Raw genomic sequence first — 14813 nt, 5'->3', positions numbered from 1 at the left:
ATAGCTGCCCTCTGTGTGCTGCTCTCATCAGCAATGGAAGTGCTGCAAATGTAAACACTATCTGACACCTGTGGAAGAAAGTGAGTACACAAACCAGTGCTTTTCTTTCACTGGTTCCCTATCACCGGTGAAACTGACGACGCAAAAACTCTGCAAGTGTAGACATAGCCTTAATTGGCATTATAGAGACAACTCCCAGGATTGGAGTAACAGCACTGATGGATATAGCTTCTTCTGGATCTAGAGGTATGAGAAAAAAGGAGGCGGCATTGCACTCCGTCAAGACTGTATACACTTGCTCCGAGGTTCAAGAGGAAGTGAGCAGCAGATCTACTGAGAGTCTCTGGGTGAGGATAAAACGGGGAAAAAAATAGTAGAGATGTTATGGTGGGGGTCTATTATAGACCACCAAATCAAGAAGAAGTGGATGAGGCATTCTACAAGCAGGTAACAAGATTAACTAACACACGTGACCTAGTATTAACTTCTCTGATATATGTTGGAAGACTGCTGCAGCAAAACATAATATGTCCTGCAAGTTCTTAGCATGTGTAGGGGATAACTTTCTGATTCAGAAAGTGGAGGAAACAACTAAGGGGTCATCCATTTTGGATCCGGTGTTGACCAACAGGGATGAATTAGTTGCAAATGCAAAGGTGGTCAGGAACTTGGGAGGAAGTGATCATGATCAAGAATTCAAGATCCTAAGGAAAGGAGGACATGAGAACAGGAAAACAAGGACAATGGACTTTAGAAAGGCAGATTTCAACCAACTCAGAGAAATAGTAGGCACAGTACCGTGGAAAGACGAATTAGGAAGAAAAGCAGTCAAATGGAGCTAGCAGTTCCTAAAAGATGTAATACTAGAGGCTCAGCATCAAGCTATTCTGATGCAGAGGAAAGATAAGAATAGCCACAGGAGGCCAATGTGGCTGCAGAAGGAGCTTTTTAACTATCTAAAACCCAAAAAGGATACATACAGGAAATTGAAAGAGGGGCATGTCACCCCACCAAGGAAGTATAAATGAGAATACCATGAGCATGTAGGGACAAAAATCAGAAAAGCCAAGGCAAAGAATGAGTTAAAGCTGGCAAGAAATGTTAGAGACAACAAGAAGGGGTTTTACAAATGTGTCAGACAAAAAAAGATCAGAGATGGTGTGTGTCCGCTGCTTAATGGAGAAGGTGAGCTGGTAATGAAAGATGATAGGAAGACAGAGCTGTCCATGCCTACTTTGCTTCAGTCTTCTCTCAAAAAATAACATGTGACCAGAGACTAGTGAAGTTACCATAGACAATAAAGGGGAAGGGATACAGTTCAGGATAAGGAAAGAGCATGTCAGATCTTCTGACTATTTGAATGAATTCAAGTCAGCGGGGCCTGATACTACTCACCCAAGGGTGCTGAAGGAATTAGTGGAAGAAATCTCAGAGCCAGTGGCAATAATATTTTCAAACTCATGGATGACAGGAGAGGTCCTGGAAGACTGGAGAAGGGCTAATGTAATGCCCATCTTTAAAAAGGGGGAGAAAGGAGGCGCTGGGGAACTACAGACCAGACATCAAAAAATAGGAAGCTACTAGAGCAATGTATAAAACATTCTATTTGAGAATACCTGCAGGATGAAGGGGTAATCACTAGCAGACAGCATGGATTTACTAAGAACAAATCACATCAAACTAGCTTGATTTCCTTCCTTGATAGAGTAACTGGTTTGGTGGATAGGGGGAATGCAGTGGATATAATATATCTGAACTTTAGCAAGGCTTTTAACACAGTCCCACATGACATTCTGATAAGTAAACTAGGAAAATGTGGGCTTAGCAGAACGACCATTAAGTGGTAATGGTAATTGGTTAAACAACCCCAAACAAAGAGGAATGGAATGATGTCAAATTAGAAGGAGGTCTCAAGTGGGGTTCCACAGGATCTGGTCTGGAGTTATTTAACATCTTTATTAATTACCTGGATGTAGGAATAGAGAGCATACTGATCGAATTTGCAGATGACACAAAGCTGGGCGGGGGTTGCAAACACTTTGGAGGATAGAGCTAAAATTCAAAGGGATCCTGATAAATTGGAGAATTGGGCAATAGACAACAAAATGAAACTCAACAAAGACAGATGTAAGGTGCTACACTTAGGGAGGAAAAATCAAATGCACAAATACAGAATGGGGGATAAAGGGCTTGGCAGCAGCACTGCCAAAAACACCCAAGTTATGCTCTAAATTCCTGATCCAAATCCATTGAAGTCCATAGAAAGATTCCAATTGGTTTCAATGGACGTTGGATCAGGCCCATAGAACCTTTATCTGGATCTCCCAGGTCACCTTATTTTCATCTGTCTATTTAGATTTTAAATTTTTGTGGCACAGAAGGTTTCCTTTTCAATATTTTGCACAGAGCCAAGCAATTGCTGACACTTAATAAATAGTACCTTTAAGAGGCTAAGAGAGATTGGAGATGGAAAAGAGCCATTAGATCAAATATTGCCTTCTCTTACTAACACAGGATTGCTTCCTACAGCACATTTATATGTATTTTGTCTAATCTAGTTTTGAGTGGCCCAAATAGTAGAGTTGCTACCACTTTTCTTAGGACACTCTTCCAAAAGCTCCTAGATCTGATTGTCAGGAAGATTTTTCCTGATATTCACTTTAAATTATTCTTTTCTCAATTTCCCCCTCCCCGTCAGGCCCCCTTACAGTATCCTCCCACGTTGGCATTCATACTACACCTATCAAATTCAAGTAGTGGCAGATCAACTCATCCTTCATCATTGCTCAGCCTAGATATATAATGTTTTACATCATTCCTCATAAATTAATCCTCCCAGGCTCCTAAACATTTTTATTGATCTTCCTTTCCCCATCCCCACTCCCAGTTATAATTTCTCTGTATAGTCCAAATTCCATTGGCCCATTTGCATGCTATTTACATTTTAATTGTTGTCTAATTTGCTGTCCACTATCACTCCTATTACTTTCTCAGCATTACTACTTTCCAGTTTTCACTCTCCCATTACGTCTGTGTTCTGATTCATATTCACACACATGTAATAACTAGAGTTTTTCCAAGATGCAATCTTTTTATCCGTTTCTGCTTCCTAACCTCATTAGGACCTTTTGTATCGTGTCTCTTTTCTCATTGCAACTTCCATCCCATTTACCATCAGCAAATGGTTTTATTAGGCTGGTTGCTCCCTCTTCCAATCATGAATGAAATTATGAAAGACTGAAGCTAACATTAAAAGACTATTACTGCCCTCTGCTGGAGAAAATAGCAGACATCAAGTGCATGCAACAATATAAATTCTGGAAGTGCCACAGCTACCAGAGACTCTTCTGTAGCTTAGATTAGAAACCTACCATTTTGAAGCTCAAACAGCTTGGCTTGTTTAGCCTAACCAAAAGAAGGCTGAAGGGACATATGATTGCTTTCCAGTGAAAAAGCTTCCACAACCTCCCTAGGCAGTTGGTTCCATTGTCCTACTGTTCTTACAGTTAGGAAGTTTTTCCTGAGATTTAATCTAAATCTTCTATGCTGTAGTTTGAACCCATTGCCTTTTGTCCTGCCATTAAGTTGTCCATTAAGCACCAATATGGACACAAGAACAAATGGCTATAAAGTGGGCAACAAGAAGTTTAGGCTTGAAATTAGGTAAAGGTTTCTAACCATCAGAGCAGTGAAGTTCTGCAACAACCTTCCAAGGGGAATAGTGGGGGCAAAAAACCTAACTGGCTTCAAGACTGTTTGTTGAGTTTATGGAGGGGATGGTATGATGGGATTGCCTGCAATGGCATATGGCCCATCAGTGACTGCCAGTAGCAAAATTACTCAACTGCTGGAGACGGGACATTAGATGGGGGGGACGACTCTGAGTTATTACAGAGAATTATTTCCCATTTATCTGCCTGGCATATCTTGTTCACATGCTCAGGGTCTAATTAATTGCCATATTTGGGGTTGGGAAGGAATTTTTCCTCGGGTCAGCTTGGCAGAAACCCTGGGTTTTTTCACTTTCTTCTGCAGCATGGGGCACCGGATACTTGCAGGTTTAAACTGGTGTAAATGGTGAATTCTCTGAAACTTGAAGTCTTTAAAACATTATTAGAGGACTTCAGTAACTCAGCCAGAGGTTATGGGTCTAATTCAGAAGTGGTCAGGTTCCGTGGCCTGCAACGTGCAGGAGGTCAGACTAGATGATAACGATTGTTCCTTCTGACCTTAAAGTCTATGGGTTTATGAAGCTGAAGCTTCTATCCATGTTCATTTTGTTGGCCATTGTGACAGGGCAACGTCCCACTCCTGTCTTCTACTCTGTCTATACAGACTTGGAGAGCTTCAATTATTTAACACTCTAACGTAGTTTATTTACATTTGTTCTTCCCACAGTCTTACTGATCCACATAACATTATTTACAGTATCAATTTCTCCTCAGTTCTCTGCTGAAGGGAGCAATCCTTCTACCGAGAGATTCTTTCTGGCTCTGCTAGCCAGCATCTCTCTTCCCTGCCTTTCCTGCCTGTGCTTTCTTATACCTCCTGTGTTAATGGGCCAGTTTTTTCATTAGTCTTCTCCCAGCCCATTCTAATCCACTAATTATGCCCCATCAGGTCCACCCTGGGGGCAATTAATTGATGTTTATGTGACCAGAATGCTGGCTCAGCTGTTGGTTCTCAGCATTCTGTGTCAGCCATGGCTTCATTACATTCTCCTTTCCCTATAATCTAAGCAAGGATTTTGTTTTGCTGCAGACCAGAAACTACGTATGTCTACAATTGCCAAACAATTGACACTTTGTGTTTTTGCTTCTGTGGCTGACATTTGTCCTACAATATTACTACTTTATTTGCAAGTAGAAGAGAGAACACCTCATTCTTCCCCCTCCTTCGTGTGGTAAGGCACCTAGTGTGAGTTCTTTTCCTTGGATCCCATTCTGATCATGGTGATCCATGTCCAACAAGGATCAGGTGAGGAAACTTTCCTTTTGGAGTAGATATCCCTGGTTCAGTCTAATCACGGTCTTCCTGGGAAGCTTTCACTTACAGACTTGCATGCAAAAAAAGTCCTGTGGCCAATCAGAAACAGTGGAGACTGGAAACTGGTTAAGTACACTAATGCATGGCATCATCTTATAAACTCACTACAGTAGATGTCCTAGCCTGGAGGTTCCATCCTTTCCAGGTATTAGAATTTTCCACAAAGATTCAACATGCTGTGAAACTTTCACTCAGGTAGGATCAGTACCAGGTATTGAACCAATCAAACAAAAAGACTATAGAAAGCTCTAAATTTTCTCTACTTAGTTCAATGATTCATATCCTTAGTTTACAATCACGGCCTTGGTTCACCACTACATTACTCCAATGGAATTATAGCAGTATAAAAATGGAGTGCAACAGAGAATTTGGGTTAATGTGTTCAAAAGCAGAACATACTTTTCAAACATCTCATTCTGTGTATCAATCAATTTTCCGTTTGCCAAAAACTACGGATTAACTACAAGACAAAGGAGCAATTAGCAGTATAACGCATGAGCATGGGTCACACCACTGGCATTACCATTGAAAGGAGTTATGCAGCTCACATATAAAGTCAGCCCTTCTTTATCTTTGCCAAGAAGAACTTTAAGATAAGATGAAAAACCCAGAAAAAAATGAGCCTGATTCACTACTGTTACTCCTAACATGACTCCATTGACATCCAGGTTTGTTTCCCTTCAAATAAAAAAAAATGAACTAGTTTTGTTTTAATTTTCTTTAGGATATAAACATGAAGTTTTTGCACAGAAGTTATACATCCCTCACAAAAGTGATTTAAAATAGAAATATTTACACAGAGAGAAGCTATACATAATTTGGGCTTTTAAAAGTCTGATAATTCAGTTTTATTTGTTTCTCCTTCTTTGATGAACTGATAAATGTCACTTAAATATTTGCATGAGCATTCAGTAGGAAAGCTGGTTTTCTTCGAGAGAAAACAGCATATACACTTATTCCTCCTCGACTATATATAAATTCTAAACAGTTCCTTGACAGAATTATGAAATAGAAATGAATGCTTTTAAAAGCATTTGTGGAGTCTGGGGAATAAATGATAGAATTTTCTTATATTTCTTGTATATGCAGATAACAGATACATTTAATGCAAGAAGGAAATAGAATTTTAATAGAATTTTTAACTAAAGATCTTGAAACAAAACTAGACATACATTTTAATTGAATTTCTGGCTCAAATTACAGCAAACCATTATAAATCATTAGGAATCAGTTTTAAAACTGCTTTCACTTTTACCCGTATTACAAACACAGAGGTAAGCTTTTACAGCTACAGATAAGTGTTAATAAATTACCCGAATTTCAAAATTAATGGCTGCCCGGCTGCTTTGGGGAGATATCATTGTGTTTCATGAATATTTTGATTTTGTGATTAGATCAAAATGCGCTGAATTCCTAAACAGTCATAACTAAGGTCTGCTGATCATAAACTGTTCTTTTTTTAATAAATTATATTCCTCGCAAATCTGCTGATATGGAATAATTAGAAATTGGTTGCCTGCATTTACTGTAATATTTGCATGACTTTAGATCTCCACCTACTGATCTAGTGGCTGGCAGGAAATGTACATTTTGTACATTTCTAAATATACCTTGCCTGCAGAGATAATGGTTTATATTGTGATGTTAAGAAGGTTTTTATTTGCAAAAAACAAAGAGGTGTCACTTGCCAGTTCTGGAAGACATTGATTAGGCTGTTTATGTCATTCCTATTCAGAACTTATTATTTACAGCTTTCCTGTTTCCTTTCCTTTGTAGGAGATAATGATCTGTCTCTTTTAAACTGCTTAAAGTGTGCCTATTTTCTCTTTTTAGGGAGTCTTGAAATACATTTTATAGAATGCAAGCATATTGAAATAGAATGTAAATAGTGTAAAATACAGCATATTAATCGAATATCATATCTGTCAATATAATCTTTAAATTAAGTGGTATACAAATATTTATAGTTAGGGAAAATGAAAATTGCAAATCCATTCTTTAGTGTGGAATGTATGTGTATCTGAATTTGATCTCATAAAACATATATACTCTATTATTAAATGTACTTACATTTTAGGTACTGTTCATTTTCAATGTACTGTACATATGCATATTTATTTTTCCTATGGATCTTCTGAAAGGAAGGGACAGTGTACTGAGTATGTGGCATCCACCTCTTAGAATGTGCAAAACACAGAGCATACAGGGATTTTTGGAAACATTTCAAATATAGGAAAGGATCTACAATTTTTGACCCATTTCTTAATGCTGACTGTACTTTCAGCAGAAAAGAGGGAGACTACATATTACTATGTAATACAGTCAAGTGATGGTACAAGGGCAATGTTTTGCATAGTTAAATGCTAAAATTAGAATAATCCTCCATTTCAATAAAGCCATTAGACAATATGAACAATTCTATGGCACTGTAGTCTTGAAGATGGATCCAGGAAAAACCAATCAATAACAACAAAAAGACGACACTAGTGTAAAACAAAATTGTTGAATGGATCATTGACTTACAATTTAATGGTATTGCCCACTTATTGAGAAAAGTTGGCCCTGTTGTCTGCTTTCTCTAATTGCCACCACACTTTGTTACTGCAGCTCAGTGGAATAGCTTCTTAGTCCCACATTGGACAGTTGGTACTGTAAACTATGAGCTATACTGATCATGGACAATTTAGCCGCTAATTTTTCACAACAGTGCTGATTCTACATTCCCGCTAATTGTTTGTGCCTTATTGCTTCACAGTATTATATGGACATTTGTTCTGTTTCCCCTGACAGTGTGACCCACCTGTATTAATGTTTTCCAATGTTCAATGTTTATTTTCATATAAGCATACACCCTCTCTATTTTTCTGGGACTCTCTAAAAGAAAATATATTTTCTTTTTAGAAAGAAGGATATAACAGAGTGAGGAGAACTTCAACATCTACACTTGTTGAACCAGGTACACAGATTGGTGCATCTTTATGAACTCTCAAGATTGGCACAGAAATATTCATGTGTGTTTTAAGGGAGATATTTTTGACATAGGAAAATCAGGCCATCTAGCCAAATACATATGGACAGATTTGGTTCCAAAAGGGTTAATGGTATGTGAGATGCTCCTTCCACTAGCTGCAATGGGGGCTAGAGTTTCTAGCCACTATCCACTATCGCTGGTTGTAATGCCTGATTCTGGATCCAGTTCTATGCTGGCCCCAGCATGCTTTATAGCAGTGCAAGCTCTAAGGTATTCTTCAGCTCCATTCTGCTCCTGATACTATGGGTGAGGGGGATACCACATCTGCCCCAGATGTGGACCATCTCATGATGCGGACCCTCTGATGCCGAGGGAATTCCCAGGATGGGAAATCTGTCCAATTTGCAACTCCTTTGCAACACCAGAATGGTGCAAAGGAGATGGAGTAACAGAGAGACTTTGCCTCTGTGTGTTTATTCCAAATAAAGATTGGAAACAGAAAATCTCTCTGCCTAATGTTGAAGCAATGAAGATTGTGCCTAGCCTGCAGAGAATATGTGTAAGGGCAATTTATCCTTATGATAGCCTTGCAATTCCATCAAGGTGAGTGAAACCTTGGATTATAGGCTTACATGTTTTTGACATGGAGTTTATAGCTAGCTGAAGCAGTATTAACTTGCACAACTCTTTTAAAAATACATTTGTTTTATATTTGCGAATTGTTTCTACTTGCTCCACTTCCCCTGTGTTCATTCATTTATCCCTTTTGGAGTCTACATATCCCCATAGCACATACTGTATGCTTATGGACGCACAGACAGTTATTCAGGTAAACAATTGCTCACATTTGTCTGCATTATGCAAAAATCAGTACTACTCTATGCAGGGCACAAGGGTAATTAAAACAGAACATGTGTGTACAGTAGTCTGTGTATATATTGGCTATAATCAAAACAGTAGAGAAAATTGTACAGATAGTATTTCATATTGTTCCTTCATAAAGTGATGAACAAGTTTTAATTTAAAACAAATGAATTTTAAGAGTCCCAGTACTGGCAAAGAGTAAATGATCCATGAAGTGTCATGTAGCAAGAATTCCACATTTTACAGGATATGGAATAACTTTAATCACTTCCACGTTCAAATCATGTCTATATACCCTGTGCTTCTGATGTCATGTAGATTTTCTCTAGGTCATCATGGTCATCTGTCCAAACAACATTATGGATCTCCAACATTTGACTTTATCTATACTTCTAAAGGGCTTTCAACTGTTTTTGAAGCAAACTCAGGATTTGTTTGTATCATGTCACCACTCAGAACAGGTTGCTGATATTTGTGTTAGCAGAACATCTCAAAGGGAATACGGTTTGTCCAAAAGTGGGTGGGGTGATTTTAAAAAAAAGACTACCTTTCGTAGGATGGTTCTTGTAGAAAAGCACAGATCTGGTGGGATATTTTATGCTCAAATTATTACCAATCTTAGCGGGAATAATTTTCATTCTTCAGTATCCAGGAAGCTGCCTAACTATATGTGATTTTGCATACTGTCCATTAAATTAGGGATACAAATATAAAATGTAATACTCAGGAACAGTATATTGATTTGGGGGACTCCCAGGTAGACTTTGTTTCCTCATCTGAATCAGAATGTGAAATACAGTGGCACCATTAAAAAGCACCATTGACCAGTACTGTTCTTTGTTAAATTATGTGTGGCGTTTCCTTTATTTACAAACAGGAATCCTGAAAATAAAATCTTAAATTTTAAAAAAGATGGTGCCAAATTAATTGTTTTCAGTGTGTCTACTTGGGACTGCTTCTTTTCTTTTGAAATTTAGGAGTGACAAGAAAAAATGGTAGTTTTCCTTTATATCACAAGAACAATACTGGAGCAAGATTCTCTTTCTGTGATTACTAGATTATATATAATTCAATACATGAACTAAAGTTGTTTGGAGGACCTTAAATTTTAATTTCCATAATTTCTATTTTTGAGAGGTGGGGGGTGGGAGGAAAATTAAGTGCAAATAAAAACTGCACCATTAGCTTAATAGTTTTTCTGTTAAGTATTTGGTAGATATTTACAACTTTATCACCATCTTAGCTGAACTATTTGTTTGGGAATTTCATTAGGTTTTAAAAAATGCTAAAGGGCTCTGGTGGAACATGAAAAGCTACACAATGATTCCAAAACTGCTTGCAAGTTCTGCAGAGACCCAAGCAAATCTTGCAAATTGCATAGGGATGGACCCTGTTTCTCGCATCTCCACATGGATTCTCCCCACATCATGCAGAGAGATTTACCTGGGGCAGGTCATAAAAGTGGATTTAGTGGAAAACATTTGCCCATAACTCCCAAGATCCTCATACTGCATACTATCAGCTGCTCATCATAGTATTCTTGGTATAAAGCACAAGGAGATGCAATTGCAAGAGTATTGAAGATGGAGGCCAGGACCTTAAATTGCATCTGATAACAAGTGAGGAGTCTGTGCAGCATGTGCAGCACACAGAGTGTGTGAAGATATTGTCTACCTATTCTGTTCAAGATATGGTTAAAATGTGACTTGATCACAGCTTACAAGATCCTTGACAGGGAAGAGATTTCTGACTGTAGGTGGCTCTTTAATCTAGCAGAAAAGGACATAAGATTCAAAGCTTGGAAGCTGGAGCTAAACAAATTCAGACTAGAGCAAATTTTAACAAGTGAAGTAATTAACCATTGAGATGATTTGCCCAGGGACCTCTTGGATTCTTTGTGAGTTGAAGTCTTTTAAATCAAGACTGGATGTGTTTCTAAAAGTTTTGTTATAGCTCAAACAAAAGTTATGGGCTTGATGCAGAAATTACTGTGTGAGGTTCTATGGCCTGTGTTATACAGAAGATCAGACTAGATAATCATAACAATCCTTTCTGGCCTTAAAATCTATAACTCACTTCTGAATAGGTTTGTGCCTTAAAGGTGTGGCAGGGTCTATAAAATACTAATCTACTCCATAATTATAGTCTGACTTGGACTGGGGAAAAAAGAATGTTGTTACTCTCCCAAGGTCTGTCACAAACCAAGATCTGCCTTCAAGTAGGCATCTAATTGCAGAGTTAGATATTGTCATATAATGAACTGGCCCTTTAAGAAGGGTTCAGTGTCCATCTCTGACTTGTTCCTGTTTGAGCTCAAAAAGGGGGCATTCTGGGAAGGATTGATTGGAGTTGTAAGCTGGGCAAGTTGGGAAAGGGTAGGGATATAAAAGAGCTCTCTTTTTTAATTAAGAAAAAGTCCAGAGAGGAGGTGTTGTATCTAATGTGGATCTCTCTACATAGAAAGAAGAGGGACCTGGAAAGAGTAGGATCTGCTGGTGTCTCTCTCTAGGTCAGGCCTTGGAAGGAGTCAAAGCGATACGTGCTAGTAAAGGTGTCTTACAGAGAGACGAGGGAAGGAGAAATCACAGGCAGGGCTTCCATAAAGGAAGGAGCGGTGGTGGTGTGGAAAGAGGTCCTTTTGTCCATGCCACACTGCATCCAAGTAGGAATTCATCATAATCCTGGCAGAGAATATGGGATCCTATTGACTGAGTGCCAGGAGAGCGCTGTAAGTTTGTTATTTACATTTGATTCTTGCACATCAGCAATCAGGACACATAGCCAGGGACAGCACAAGAGGGTGGTTCATTTCACTGAATTCTTGAGGCTAGGTCAATCATTTGTTTAACTTTGGACCTTTCTGTCCCCCTTAAGGGGTAGCATTCAGTTTAGGCAGAGTGCCAGCCCATTTTTTGCCCAAAGGGAAACTGAGGATGTGAGACATTATCACAGGACCAGGTAACAAATCCGTGATTGACACCTGAATAAATAGTGTGATTTTCAGAGGTGCTGAACACCTAGATGCTCCCATTGACATTACTAAGATTACATATGGCTGTAAACACTGTGGATTAGTCCCTTTTGAATTGTAATCCCCTCAGTTTAGGATACCCTCCTATTGTATTTGTCTGTAAAGTTCTGCATTGATGAATAATATTAAACAATATAGAACTGCAATCTATTGAAGCTTAGAAACATAAATTAATGTTTTTCAAAGGAATACATTTCTGTATTGTTGGTAGCTTTAACTTCATGATGTGCCTTAAACACTTAAAAATATCGTGGTGTAACCTTTAATAACCCGTGGTCAGTAACAATGACAACGTAGTTGTTGGGTAAAGGGGGTAGTTACCCCATTCTGTGTGCCCAGGGAAGCAAATGAAAAAGTCATTGGGCGAGAGGAAGATGGTCCCAGGGAGCAGATAGGTCCAGATCATCCAACGTATTTAGGTGCCTAACTTCCATTGAAATGCCCTGGAGGATGTGGCCCTCAGTGTCTGGGAAAGGGAATAGTGCCATCCAAGATTATTGTTTCTTTAAAGGCACAGGACCAGAAGCCTCATAGAGTGGGCAGGGCAAGTCTCCTATTTCTCCCAGCCAGTGCAGACAGGTGTTGGGGTTTTAGACCCAGCTGGGGAAGATTAAGACACTAATTAGTGACTGGTGGGTGACTCTAAAGGAGGCTCCAAACCCAGTCAAGGGGGAAGCTGCTGAAGAAGCTGCAGAGGCAGAGAAAGAACTCATCTCGAGGCAGCAACAGGAAGGAAGACTGCAAAGTCCCTAAACCAGAGGGGAGAGTCTGCAGGCCAGTGGGGCCAGGACTGGAAACACAATCCTAAGGAGGACTGTGAGACCCTTATCTTGAGGGGTGAGCTCTGGGCTGGGGGTGAGGCCTGGATTTGAAGCCACAGTCCCAAGAAGGAGGGCTGTGAGATCCTAAACCTGAGGAGCTGAGTGTATAGGCCAGGAAGGCTAGGATTTAAAGCAGGGGTGGGCAATAATTTTCGCAGGGAGGGCACTCCATGAATTACATAAGAACATAAGAAAGGCCGTACCGGGTCAGACCAAAGGTCCATCTAGCCCAGTATCCTGTCTACCGACAGTGGCCAATGCCAGGTGCCCCAGAGGGAGTGAACCTAACAGGCAATGATGAAGTGATCTCTCTCCTGCCATCCATCTCCACCCTCTGACAGACAGAGGCTAGGGACACCATTCCTTACCCGTCCTGGCTAATAGCCATTAATGGACTTAACCACCATGAATTTATCCAGTTCTCTTTTAAACTCTGTTATAGTCCTAGCCTTCACAACCTCCTCGGGTAAGGAGTTCCACAAGTTGACTGTGCGCTGCGTGAAGAAGAACTTCCTTTTATTTGTTTTAAACCTGCTGCCTATTAATTTCATTTGATGACCCCTAGTTCTTGTATTATGGGAATAAGTAAATAACTTTTCCTTATCCACTTTCTCCACATCACTCATGATTTTATATACCTCTATCATATCCCCCCTTAGTCTCCTCTTTTCCAAGCTGAAGAGTCTAGCCTCTTTAATCTCTCCTCATATGGGACCCGTTCCAAACCCTTAATCATTTTAGTTGCCCTTTTCTGAACCTTTTCTAGTGCCAGTATAAATTTTCTAGTGCCAGTAAATTTTGATAAGTTGTCATGGGCCACACATTTCTACTGTATTAATGGAGGGGGTCTGGGAGGGAGTTTGGGTACAAGAGGGAATTGCAGGCTGGTACAGAGGGTTGGGGTGCAGGAGAGGGTGAGGGTGGGGCTCTGGGAGGGAGTTTGGTGCAGGAGGGGGCTCTGGGCTGGGGCAGGGGATTGGATGCAGGAGAGAGTGCGGGATCTGGGAGGAAGTTTGGGTGCAGGAGGGAGCTCTGGGCTCGTGCACAGTGTTGGGGTGTGGTAGAGGGTGAGGGGTGGGGGCTCTGGGAGGGAGTTTGGTGCAGGAGGGGGCTCCGGGCTGGGGCAGGGGATTGAGGTGCAGGAGAGAGCATAGAGTCTGGGAGGGAGTTTGGGTACAGGAGGGAGTTCTGACCTCGGGCAGGGGGTTGGGATGCGGGAGGGGCTGTGAGGTGCAGGCTCTGTCCGGGAGGTGCTTATGTGTACGTATTTGTGCTAGTGGCACCATCTTCACATTATGGTGACTTTCATTCTACATAACAGTGAACAGTAGAGCATGTTTTAAAGTTAGTGCATGACTAAATTTTAATTGTCTTGTGAAAACTGTATGTTTAATTGTATGTTAAATGGATCATAGGCATGTTCTACTTAGGCTCAGTTTTATGAAATTCAGTGTGATTAGGTTCCTTTGAACATCCCAGGCTTGCTGTATTTTCAAGGCAATCAAGTTACAATCACTGTCCTAATGGGTGAGGATTAACCAGTTATATATACTGTGTGTGTATATATATATAAATATATATATATATATAGTATTGCACTGGAAAATGCAGAGCAATGGAAACATGGAACTTCTCCTGGCTCCTGAAGTGACAATTAGACGTCAAGAAAAAATACTCTGCGTAGTAATAATTTGGGTAACTTTTCATTTAGGTACTCCATGGCTTTTGAAACCATACTATCTGGGTTCCTCATAAATCTTAATGATTTTTAACCTCACAGAATGCCTGTGTGTTGGAAAGGTATTATGGTCCCTACTTTACAGACTGAGTGACTTGCCCAAACCCATGCTGAAATTCTGTAGCAAGACCAGGAATTGAATGCAGGTCTCTACTTTCTCATTTCAGTATCTTAAACACCAGACCATCTTTCCTCTGCTGCTTACGATAAATTGGCAGGAATAGAGGGGATGATATTTGCTAGAAAGAAAAAAATGGTAAATTTGGTATACAGGAAAGAAGGAATATTTAATTTAGGGGAATCTTTTGACCTGAGTTTGGAATCCTCTGTTCATAACATTCC

The sequence above is a fragment of the Terrapene carolina genome, unplaced genomic scaffold, assembly GCF_002925995.2.
Source record: "Terrapene carolina triunguis isolate 2854851 unplaced genomic scaffold, T_m_triunguis-2.0 Scaffold58, whole genome shotgun sequence".
In the NCBI taxonomy this organism is placed as follows: Eukaryota; Metazoa; Chordata; order Testudines; family Emydidae; genus Terrapene; species Terrapene triunguis.
The sequence above is the reverse complement of the archived record's forward strand: the minus strand, read 5'-3'. Positions refer to the sequence as shown.